The sequence below is a fragment of the Arachis stenosperma genome, chromosome 9 (assembly GCF_014773155.1).
Source record: "Arachis stenosperma cultivar V10309 chromosome 9, arast.V10309.gnm1.PFL2, whole genome shotgun sequence".
NCBI lineage: Eukaryota > Viridiplantae > Streptophyta > Magnoliopsida > Fabales > Fabaceae > Arachis > Arachis stenosperma.
In genome coordinates, this window is record NC_080385.1 from 123310754 (window position 1) to 123324561 (window position 13808).

The following is a 13808-nucleotide window of genomic DNA, read 5'->3' on the forward strand; positions in this document are numbered from 1 at the left end:
CATGCTCACAAACGTTTATGCCATACATATCAGTCAAATATCCTAATAGCACATAAACACATATATAGAGAATGCATAGAAGCACAATCAGTCCGTCTTTCAGGTTCTATAGGAATGAACTGCTCTGATACCATAATGTAACACCCTACTACACTGAGCTTTATACTTAAGTCGTAAAACAGAGGTGGAGCGGTATTATGACATCTAAAATAAAATGTGTACATATAATAGCAGAAGGATTATAATATACTCGGAGCCTTGAAGAATAAAGGAAATAAAAATCACGAAATGAAGGCGCAATGCTCAAGAAACGAGTTATCTTGCATACTAAGAAAGCTATAGCTGTTAAGTATAAAGTAACCAAAAACAAAAACAGAGGGTCAAAGATACAAAGTAATAAGCTCCTAACTCAACCCGCAAAGTCAAGACTGGCCGGAGGACACACACACACACACACACACACACACACACACACACACATATATATACATATCCAAAATCTAAATGTATATAAACAAAATACTGTCTCTCCATAAACCTCTAAGAGGATAAAAAAGAATAAGTTATGCAGAGAGAAAGCTAAGTACATATATATACATCACTGTACAACAAAATAACTCAGTAACCACTTCACTTCAGGAGTCCAAATGTCTAATGAGATGCTTCTCGACCTGCATCTGAAAAATAACAACATAATATGAGATGAGAACTAGAGGTTCTCAGTATGATAAAGGTGCCACACACATAATATATAAGGTCCTGGGAATGCCAGAGGCAATCCTAGAACACCGACACTCAGATTATAGAGCTTAAAGTATTAAAAGAAGCCATAAAAAGTGGTTTACTAAGAGTATCTAAACCTAACTTAACTTAATCTTAAATCTAAGACCCGTACTGTTGTTCCTCCATACCTCCATCTCTGTCAGCATTTCACAGACAAATAAACAGATAAGGCAAGCACAAGAAGGTTACAAGTATTGTAGGTAACAGGTATACATTTAACATAATAAATGCATTTAGGCAAACCCATTTAGAGCACAAACAAGTAATTCAAGTAATATGCACATGATACATGCCTGTCCTATGGCTAATGAGCTCATCTGTCGGTTATACAGCCAACCCGACAAGTTTGATTTGCTAAACCATTGGATTGTCCCCTGACGTGCATCCCCATGAGTCTATGCATAGCTTTTACTCATATATATATATATATATATATATATATATATATATATATATATCAAATCGCTCAATGGGGGTATCATTCCCAGGAATTTATAAGTGCCCGGTCACCCTTACGTCGTAGGGTCAACAGAGTATCGAGTTTTCAACCTGGTACACATAGTGGCAAGCCACAGTACTTTATCCAAAAAATCTCATATCTCAGATCATTTAATCATTCAAGTCAAGTGTCATACATGATTATTCATTTGATGATCAAGCCAAGTATCATACATGATCATCCGTAATATTTCGTAATTAATTCATCACTTTTTAGCTTTACTTCACCTCCAAGTTATCCCTATTTCCTAGCTTCATCTGATTATTAGGTTTAATACTACTATTTATGACTAAAGGAATGAAAATAGAGGTTTAGAAGTTTAAAATAGGATTTAAAACTCAAAAATCATGTTTGCTGGAATAGGGGTCACGTGTACGCGTGAAGGTGAAAACTTCATGTCACGCGTGTGCGTGGGTCACGCGTACGCGTGGACATGCTTGTTAGCTCCTTATGCGTATACATCGCCAAAATTTCATGCCACGCGTACGCGTGGATGCACATTCTTTAAAAAAAAAACAGATTCAGTAGCAAGTTGTAGAATTATAAAAGATATAGTTTTTAGGTATAATCTTCCAACACCCATAACTCTTTCGATTTAAAACATTTTTCACTCGTTCTTCGAATGACATAAACTTCATAAACCCAATTTTCATTTTAAAACAAGTTGGAAGCAAATTGCAGGTCTAGAAGCCAAGTTATGCCTTGCCGAAGTTTGGCTCAAAACCAAGATTTAATCTTTCAAAACCTCTTCTTCATTCCAACCAAAACCCATGAGATCAAGACAACAATCTACACTTACTACACAAAGTGTCCTCCATCCTCAATGCAACAACCACATAAAGGTCATACCTTAACCCAACAAAAATTACATACATACATACCAAATCCTACAACTAAAACCATAGCTCACAAGATACATAATGATATCCTCAATTCAATAATTACAATTTGTCAAACCATCAACTAATCCACAGCTCCATACCAATGCATATATAACAACAAGATGCGAAACAACAACACACACATATATTCCAACCTATCCTATAGTCGTCTAGCCTAAGTTTTTATAGAATATTATATATTAAATGCACGAAACCTAAACCATACCTTGGCCGATTCCCACGTAGCGACCAAAGCAATTCTCCAAACACAAACACAGCCACAAATCTCAATCAAAATACTAATGCCCAGCCTCCACCAAAATTCCAACGTCCACAATTTCAAGTTCGAATTATTTATTCACAACCTAATACACATTCATAACACATATATATCCAACTTAATACCCAAAGCTCAAATTCAGTAATTTAAATCGAATTTATGGTATCCTCAACTTACCCAAGCTTCACATAAGAAAGAGTGAACGTTTTTCTCAAACTAACTGGATCCTAAAATATCAAAAAGCAAAAAAAATCAACATCTCTATTCAATTTTCAAAAAATTGGGAAAGGAGTGTCTGAGAGTGATTAATGGCTTACCTATGAAATTGTTCCGGTAGAAACTTAGAGCTCGACGTGGTGGTCGCATTGCCGCAAATGATGCGGTGATCGGAACTCGGATGAAAGAGTCACGGGATTTCGAAATCACCGTAAGGTTTTCGGCAACTCTTCTCCTTTCCTCCTAATTGCTTCAGCGCTGTATATTGCTGAATTGGGGAAGAGAAGGAACGTGAGTTTATTTAAAGGCTAGCCTGGTTGGGCCCACGGGCCCGACTCGAGCCCAATTCAATCGGTTCGGTCCGTTCGGTCCATTTTTAGACCGATTTTTTTGAAATTAGTGTCAAAATTCTCGTTTCAATGAGCTATATCCTAATTTAATATAATATTCATATTTTTTATTTTCTTTATTAAGAATTAATTTATCAATTAATTATTTACTAATTTAACGGGATTTACATGAATGGTTTTGGATTAAGAAATTTTAAGAATTTTCAACAAATTTCTAACACAATAAATTTTGAAATGATTCTTCTTATAAGAAACATTGATTTTTGTATATGTTTGTCTTTGTTGAATTCCACCGTCCTAACCCTAATGTTAAACTCAGATTCCTAATCTCATTTTATCTAATTTTAACCTTTCACCACCACCTATTGTCGCTATTACTCTTATCCTATCTGAACTAGATACCAACTGTTATCACCTCTAATCTTTATCCCATTGCTACGCACAGCTAAAATCAACAACAATAAACATAAATTGAATAATAAAGAGGGAAAGAGAGGTGGTTTAGTTTAAGAGACCTGAATTGAAAACCATGTTGAGAATGAGAGAAACGAGAAGGAAAAAAAAAAGAAAGACTAGAGGCAAAGAGACTAGAGAGTGTTGATGATAATTAGGAGTGGAATGGGTAAAGCAAAGTTTAAATTTCAACTTGACCTAATTTAACTCGAACTCTACTCGCTTCCTAATTTTCTCAATTTGACCTGCAAAACAAATTTATTTTTACCCAAACATAATATTTAGTCCTTTCACATCTCATAATATTAAATATTATTTATCTATAATTAACAAATTGAATTACTAGTTTAGTGATAATAACTATTTGTATATAAGACAATAATTTAAATTTAAATATTTACTCGTTATATATATATTTTTTGAATATTCACATTATATATTAAAGTGCGAATTGAGTGGATAGAGTTTATTCAACATTCAAATTTGATTTTACTTAATTAATAGGAGCGAATTGAATATATGTAAGTATAGATGATACTATATTAATTCTAATGATAACGATAAATAGAAAAAAAGGGGGTTAATGAACATAAAAGAGAATAGAATGACACTAGGGATGATGATGATGATAATGGAGGATTGGTGGATGGGATTGGATATGGTTAGTAGGGTTTGGTTGGAGATTAAATTTGAATTTAGAGTTAGCGTTAGGATAAAAAATTCATTAAGAATATAATTAATTTGCCTAAAAATTAATATTTTTTAATAAAATATCCATTTAAAAAAGTACTGTAATCTTAGAGATACTTCTTAAAAAAAAATTAAAGATGATTTTGATTTTTGATTATCAAACCATTACTTTAGCCTTGTGAGTACTTACAAACTATGGTATGAGATCAAATAGCAAAATCATCAAATATGTAGTTAGATGTCGGGAGTGGATCTTTTTCAGTGAAAAAAAAAATTGGATGGTATTCAGTGGAAGATTTCATCCTTCATTGTATTCTCTCTTTCATTTATTTTTAGTCTCACTTGTAGAATTAAAAATAAAAAATTACATTTTATTCTCTCCAATAACAAAAAAAAAAAAAATGGAGAGGATCTATTTCCCTAAATGTCTATATATTAAGGGTGGAAACATGAAGTATGTGGAGATTCGTACCATTTATATATAGCTATGTGTTTCTTTTTTCACTCATAAAATATATGTTAGTAATAATCGTTTTGAAGTTTGACCTGGATATCACCATAAAAGGAGGAAAAGAACAAAAGAAAAGAAAAAAGATGCAAAACACAATCCAATAGACAACAATGAAAATGATTCAAGTTTAAGGAAACAATGGTTAATTAGATAAATATAACTAAGTAGAGACGTATTACTTGAAATTTTACCCAGTCTTTATAACTAATTTTGGATAAATTTTAGAACTAGATCAATTGACTAAAAAGATGCTCATTCGAGCAACTTGTGGGTGGTCTTTCTTCTAATGGAATATAATATAATTATGTACGTCGTTGGAAAAAATAATCTAATTAAAGAGGATGATTTAAAAGTTTGTTAAGTTACATAATTTAATGTGCAAGCTACATACATGTGTCTTATTCTTATAAGTGGTTGTGCGTGTGCAAAGAAGAAAAATGTGAGTTAGTGTGGCAACAATAATAATGAAAATGATTTTAGGGATTATCTTAAAAGTTTCGTGTAGCTAATGAATTATCCGTAAAGTATTGTTATGGAAATTATGATGAGGAAAGAAAGTTTGAACATGATTTTTTAAATTCTTATAGAAAAGATACCATTTTTCACTCCAAGTTTACATGTGCCATTCATCATTCCAAAACCTACTTTCTCAGTTATCTTTCTTCTTCACATTGGCACAAATATACTACCCCATTACAAGTTCCAAAAACAGTAGTGTGTTATTATGTTCCATCACGTACGCATTCACATACATGTTTTTTTTTTTTTTAATTAATTTGACTCTCTACTATCTATTATTATTGTTAGGTATACGTTACGCTATGGAAGAAAAATAATAGAGATAAAGATTCACTTTGATAAATAGTTAGATATTTATCTAAAAAAATGTGTTATTTTTTCTTAATTTTTTTAAAGTATATTATATACACTTCTCTTTATTTTTTTACGCAAAAATCTCTTCATTGTATAATTATTCTTCTTGTATTATATTTTATAATATCAATGTATATAAATAAAAATTATATTTAAATATATTAGTAAAAAAGAATTTAAAAGATATGAATTGGCAAGATGTAATAAAAATTATTATATATTGTTAACTAATTATTAAAAATTTGAAATTCGAATGACTATTCAAAATATAGGGAAAAGAATTGTTTGTAATAGCTAATAGACTAATCTGATAGTTTGTGTAAAATTACTATATTATCAGTGTGTTTAAAGTAAATCCAATAATTTGCAAATTGATGATCTTTAAAAACTACAGCTAATTTATATAGTAAAAGTTTTCGGGATCTGTTGCCATGAGAATTTGTGTCTACTGCTTTCATACTTTAGTTTCTCTAACAGAATTGTATGTTAGGCACTTAGGCATTCTTAAAATAGACTTTTAACAATCTTCGTAATTGATTCACAAGAAAATTATTATTGAATACTACCTTTTATGAGCATAAGATATTCAAAATACATTTGATTTATATATTAAATTAATAAGTATTAAATATAAAAATCATTAAATATAAGTATTAAATTATTTGACGTCTTCAAATTAATAGACGAATTTCAATAACATTATAAGAAATATTTAATAATTTCCTTGGATTTATCTTTTTTTCTTATATCTTTTTTTCAATAGTTATTTTACATATTTTTATGAATTAACAATCAAATTAATTTTTAAAAGATGACTCATTATATTTTTTAAATTTATTTTTAAAAAATTTTATTAATTAAATTAATCTTTTAAAAATTATAAATCAATCATTTTTGTTTTTAAGTCACTCAATTATCAATTTTGGTCAACAATTATTAATAGAAAATATTAACTCACATCATTCATGACATCTAACATATTCAATTAGCTAGACATTAAACAAATATATTTATGAAAACCTATAAATTTAGTGTCGTTAGATTATATTGGAAATATGATTTTTTTTAAATTGATAGATTTTCATATAAAAATATTTGTTTAGTATCCAATTGAACATATTAAATATTATGTATACTATCAATTTATATTTTATATTATTAATTATTAACAGAAATTATTAATTAAGTGATAGAAGGACAAAAATAATTAATTTATAATTTTTAAAAAATTAATTCAATTAATAAAATTTTTCAAAGATAAAATTAAAAAAATAATTTATTTTTTAAAGACTAATTTAACCCTTAACTCTATTTTTATTTTTCTCTTAAAAGACTAATTTAACTTATCAATCACCGTCATCTAAACACGCTTTTGCGTCTGGTTCATGAAACATTACTAATGAAGTGTCGAGCTAAAAATAATATAAATCTAAAAAATAAAATAGTTCAGAAAAATTATTTGCGAGTAAGTCCATTTATAAGGAATAATAATAATAATAATAATAATAATAATAATAATAATAATAACAATAATAATAATAATAATAATAATAAACCAGATATTATGATTTATAGAAATGGTAAAAAGAGCGTAAAAGTAGATCACTATAATAGTATAGATTATTTTTTAGGGTTATAATGTGTAAAAAAAAATTAAAATTTGTCAAAAAAATAAATTTTGACACTATTTTAACTATGAAAATATATTAATAAAAGTTTTGTAAAAAATAGTATTTTTAACATATAAGTGATTGTGAAAAAAATTTAAATCTTATTTTGATAAATATTGGCTGTCAAAAATAATTTGTTAGCAAGAGAACATATTTTCTGTGATACTTATTAATTGTCAAAAATACTATTTATTTTGACACTTATTGACTATAAAATATTCTCAACAAAAAATTTTAACAAAGAATGAGATGAGATCTTGAAACTAAAGAATAAATTGAGATTTTGAAGATAAAGAATGACTAGTATAATCTTAAACTGAGAGCAGTGTGATGTCAAAATTAACAGAGTACAAAGAAGAAGAAAAATAGAGGAGTAAATTGAAAACAGATGAGTGTCAAAATTGAGGAGTAATTTTCTACGGTCAAATTATTCATCAAGAAAACATAGAAAATTTGACATTTGCGATATTTGTCAAAAATATATATTAATTTTGACATTTAATTATGGTGTTAAAAAATAAAGTGTTAAAATAACTCTATTTTCTTGTAGTGATACTGGTAGAGATTATTTATGACCGAAGATTAGATGGAGATTCGCAAAATTTTTACAGCAACAAAGATTTAATTTCTGTAAATAAATGGAGACAGAAATGGAAATAAAAATACCCATCTTATTGGGACCTATACTAAAAGTTGCTAGTACAGATTATGAGATGGATAAGGGACTTGTCGACTTTAGGTGATGATGGGATTGGATCTTCTTGGAGTGGCAGGAGTGGTACCTGCAAAGACACTCTGAGACTTAAGTCAAAATGGATTTGAGAGGTATAAGTGAGGATTAGGAATGTGTAACGTACCTAAAGAAGCTTTTGCCTCCTTTTATATAGTTTGTGTCGTTATCTTATCTTTATTTTGTGGACTAAGATAAAGAAGTATTTGAATTCAAATGTTTAGTTAGGGATTTGTGGCTACTAGGCCGGTATGGACCATATTGGTGGTTCGGCCCGTGTAACTGAGTTGTAACTGCTCCGATTCGGGATCTAAGAGTCGGGTCTGGAACAGTTGTTCCTGAAGCGAGAGAGTGTGCTTGCTCAATCTCGTTGCTTGTAAGGATTAGTCTCGTCGTGAGTCTAGCATGTAGTGCTGTCTGAGAATAGGGAAATTGCCGACGTCTTGTTGGCACTTTTCGGGACCGACCTTTGAATTCTCGCGATGTGATGGGGAATCCAGAGGTGGGGCAGGTCTTATGTTGTTAGGTCTATTTTATTTATTTTCGAGTTTTATGTATCTGTCTTTCGATTTTATAACTTGTTATTTCTCTTGTCTGCTTTACTTTTGTAGTTGGCATGGCTGACGGGTTGATGATTCTACATCGTTTGAAGGATGCTTTCGTTGACACTCCGAAAGTTAGGGTTGAGGGGTCCTCTCACTCAACTCCTCTGGCGACCTTTATCAGCAGTTTGTAAATGGTCTCTAGGAGATCATCCAACAGGGGTTCACCGGGGATGATGACCCTAGGGAGATCCCAATTCTCGAGACAGATAAGAAGCGCAAGCGGGTTAAAGGCACTGGTCGAGAGGGGGTTAGCACAGGGGTGGTCACTGCCTTTGTGATGGACCGCTCCTTTGATGCTCCTGACTTTATTGACCGTCACTTGCTACCCAAAACTAATGAGTTTTTCAGAGACTGCAATCTTTTCAGCAAAGCTAAGTCCATGTATCATGCCATCCTTCGCTCTGCTGCCATCATCCATAAATTCGAGCCCTCGCTTTCGCAAACATTTCGTCTGGACAGGAAGCCGAAGCAGGTGATGAATGGATTTTTGTGTGGTCTAGAATTTCACAATAAATTCTCGTTGCAACTATAGTTTCTAAACCAACAATAATCTTTTCATACAAAAATTTGGTTGTCACAAGTAACAAACCCCTAAAAATATAAATCGAAGTATTCAAATCTTGGGTCGTTCTCCCTAAGAATTGCAATAAAATGTTCTTGCTATTGGTTATGAAGTATGTTTGGGGTTTTGAGATAATAGACAAGAGATATAAATGGCAAAGGAAATAAACTAGCAAGTACGAAAGCTCTTGGCAAGGTATGAGAACTAGAAGTCCTATCCTAGTTATCCTTATCAATTATGATGAGAATTATTCATTGCTCCCACTTTGTTAACCTCTAACCATGGAGGAGAGTCAAGTGGATGAATTAACTTGATTCCACAAGTCCTAACCAACTCCTAAGAAAAGACTAGGTTTAGTGGCATTCAAGTCAATTAGCAATCTCTAATTATCAATCACCAAGAGAGTTTGATAACTCAATTGTTACTAATTACTCTACCTAGGCCAAGAGGAACAAAATCTAACTCATAACTAGAAGAAACATTTCAACAAACACATAGAAGGCAATAAAGGCAAACATTATTAATTGCAAGAATTAAAAGAATCTACAACTATAAAAGCAAGAGATTAACAATAGAAAGGCAAAACAATTATAAAACAACAAAGAACTTACCAATTGCATTGAGAAGAAATGTAGATCTACAAGAGAATTCATAAAGTAAAAGAAAATTTGAAGCAAGAGAAGTAGATCTGGATCTAAAAGATTAACCTAAACCTAATCCTAATTCTAGAGAGAAGAGAGAGCTTCTATCTCTAGAAACTAACTCTAACTACTTCTCTAACTAAAACTATGTCCTAATGTGTGAAGTGATTCTAATGTGTTGACTCCCCCCTTGAATTCTGCCTTAAATAGCCTCAGAAATGAGTTGGATCTGGGCCTGGGAAGCCCAGAATTTGTCCCCAGCATTTTGCCTTTAAGTGAGTCACGTGCGAGTATCAACGCGTACGCGCCATGTACGCGTACGCGTCGCTTGGCAATTTTCTATCCACGCGTACGTGTCATGTACGCGTACGCGTCGCCATGTGACTCCTCAATCCATGCCTGCTTGTCTGATGCACGTGCGCGTCGATCTCAGCATCCCAAATCCTTGTTTCTTTATGAGTTCTCCACTTGCATGCTTTTCCTCTTCATCCCTTTGATCCATTCCTAAACTTTCCAATCTGAATTCACTAACAAACATATCAAGGTATCTAGTGGAATCAAAGGTGAATCAAAATTAGCAATTAAGGACTTAAAAAGCATGTTTTCACACTTAAGCACAATTTCTGAGACAACCATGAAACCATGCTATTCCATTGGATAAATATGGGTAAAAGGTGATAAAATCCTCTAAATTGAGCACAAGATAAACCCTAAAAATGGGGTTTATCAACCTCCACATACTTAAACCATAGCATGTCCTCATGCTAAACCAAGAAGGAAACAATGGGTATCAACATTTATTCAATGTAACAAACTATCTAAATGCAATCTACCTACATGCAACTATCTATATGGATGCAATTACTTGGTCAAAATAAATCAATTCCCAAGAGAACATATATAGGCACAAGGGCTAAAGTGATAGCAATCAAATCAAATCCACAATTGAATTGAGTTATGAAATATTTTTACAAACCTGCAAGAAAAGTGATGATTCTAGGTGGAGACATGTAATTGAGCAATCGAACCCTCACTGGATGTGTTTGCACTCTATTCGCTCAAGTGTTTAGGGTTGATTCACTCAATTCTCCCCTAATCATGCTTTCCAAAATTTATTTTTCATCTAACAATCAACAATTATTTCATGCATGCATACATTCATCATGAGGTCTTTTCATAGGTTGTAATGGGGCTAAGGTCAAGGTAGAATTGTATATGGTTAAGTGGACTAGAATTTGAATCTTTGATCAACTTAAATTTTTCACCTAACCTATGGCAACCTATACAATTTAAGTGCTAACCTAACTACCCATTCTTCACTTTTTCACATACTCATGCATTTTCTTTTGATTATCACACATATGCATTGATCTTTATTAATCTTTACTTTGGGGCATTTTGTCCCCTTTTATTGCTTTTTTTCTTTTTTATATTATTTTTTTCTTTTTATTCATATATATATATATATATATATATAATCTTTTTTTATTTTTCACAATAAGGTATATACGAAGGCCTCAATACATATGGTTTTACATATAATTAATACATGAGCATGTACCCAATTTCCTAAATTCCTGATAGAAGTACAAAAACACACCCTTTTATCCCAACCAATGTCCCAAATCTCCCCACACTTGAATGATACTCACACTCACTAGTCTAAACTAATCAAAGATCCAAGTAAAGGACATTTATTATTTTTCACTTTAAAGCTTGTAATGTGCTAAAATTATGAACAAGTGGGTTAATCGTAGGCTCAAAATTGGCTAACAATGGAGAGTGAAAGGTAGGATATTTGGGTAAGTGAGCTAATGAAACAATGGCCTCAATCATATAGATGCATGAATACAAGGAATAATTGGACATATAGAATTAAACAAATCAAGGATCACAATCATAGGAAGAGAACAATGCACACAAGAAGGAAAATAAGTGGTTATAAGATGTAACCACGCAATTAAGCTCAAATCTCACTTGCTTGTGTTCTTAGCTCAAGACATGCTTCACAAAGTATAAAATTTAAGCAAGTTCCATAAAAGTTTTTTGATCAATTGGGGTTGGTGCCCTATAGATAAATTTCTTGAAAAATCTCATTGTTTTGACTAGGCTTATTCTAAATATAATGTTGTGATTGAGAAATTCTAAAAAAAATTCCTTAGTTTATCCCTTTTTCAATCAAAACAAATTTCACATGCAAAAGGGTCAACTTAGGTCTCATCAATCCAAAATATTTTTCTAATCACAACCAACAAGCTAAAACAACTATATAAAGAAAATCCAACTAAAATTATGAAATTTATCCAATCTAAGGTGCAAAATGAAATAACTAAAATAAAAGTAGCCACAATAGTAGTATATACAATAATCTAAAAAAGTGTAAAATAAAGCAAAATAACATAAACTAAGAGATAAATGTCCAAAAATGTTCACCCAAAATAGCTATCCACCGATGGCAAGTATAGTTTCTAAAAACGGGATTTATCAACAGGCTCAGGCGGATTTAGAAATTCTGAAGGGACAGTTGGAGGCGGATAAGGTTGCCAGAGTTAAGGCGGCCAAGGATGCCAAAGATGCTAGTACTGAGATCCTGAGGTTGTCAAGGCGGGAGACTGAGCTATCAATCCAGGTGGCTAAGGCCAAAAAATTGGCTACTGATGCCAAGACTGCCACTGTCACTACCGCTATTGCTGTCCACACTGAGGCGGAGGATGCGATGGCCGAGGTGGAGAATTTAAATAAGCGAATGCCGCCCTGCTGACTGATGTTTAGGCAGCCGTTGCAGCTACTGAGGAGGCTTTGAAAGCCCAAGTCCAGGTTCTTACCCTGGATATGGACATGTCCGTGGTGGGAGAATTCTGGACCATGAAGGATAGTTAGATCGTGGATTTGGAGTAGTTTGTTGCTATTTCTTATTTCATTTTATAAGTTTGTAAGCCGTCTATTCGACATTTCATATTGTTACTTTTGTGGAATAATTTGTCTTCTGAAGTTTGTAAGCCATTTTCTCGGCTCCTTGAACTGCGTTTTGGTGACCTATTTTGCTATGCCATTTTGGATAAATAGTGGGCCCTTTGCCGTTTTAAGTACTTGTGTTTATTTGTGGGTATCTGTTTGTTAGCCTTTGGGGTGATCGGGCCCCCGAGTATCCATCTAGTTTATTCTGTTCATACTGTTTGTTTGGTAAGAATGCAAATGAAATGTTTTTTAGTTTGTACTATTTTGTTTGGGTAGGAGTTGTCTAAAATAGAAAAAAGTGACTTTTATTAAATGGTGGGCCTCGTTAAAACCTTCAGGTATTACCGGATAGGAAAGATTACCCGAAAAAATGGAAATACGAAATAAAAGTAAAAGGACTATTAAAGAACTAAGAGAGATTTTGCAAAACAGCTAAACAAAAAATTTTGACAAAGTTACCAAATCGTTAGGGCTTCCCTATGAGTAGAAACACCGTAGATTTGCAGCATTCCATGACCTCGGTATCTCTGCCCGTTAAGTCGTTCCAGCTCGTAGGCTCCTTTTCTGATTATCGAGTTTACCTTCTCTTGGGGTAGAGGGGCCGATATCATTGCGTTGTAAGACTAGGTCTGCCTCTCTGAAGTCTCTTTTTACTATGCCTAAATTGTACCTTAGGCTCACCTTTTGTTTTAAGGCTAGTTTCTGTAGGTGGGCTATTCTTCTGACCTCGTCCGTGAGGTCTCGTTCTGTGTTTTCATTGTGTCCCCCAACGGACCTTCGGGGGCTTGGCTCTCCGATTTCTACGGGAATAATAGCTTCAAGGCCATATGTTTACCGGAAGGGGGTTTTCCTAGTTGAGGTTTAAGGTGATGTTCGGTATAACCAGAGTACTGACCCGAGTTTGTCGGCCCATAGGCCTTTGGCTTTGTCTAGCTATTTCTTGAGCCCTTTTACGATGAATTTGTTGGCCGCTTCTACCTGGCCATTGATTTGCAGATGTTCCATTGAGATGAACCTCTGGGAGATGCTGTGTCCCTCTAGAAAAATTCTCGGAGAACTTGTCTACTAACAGGGTCTCGTTATCAAAGATTATGGTCTTAGGTGTT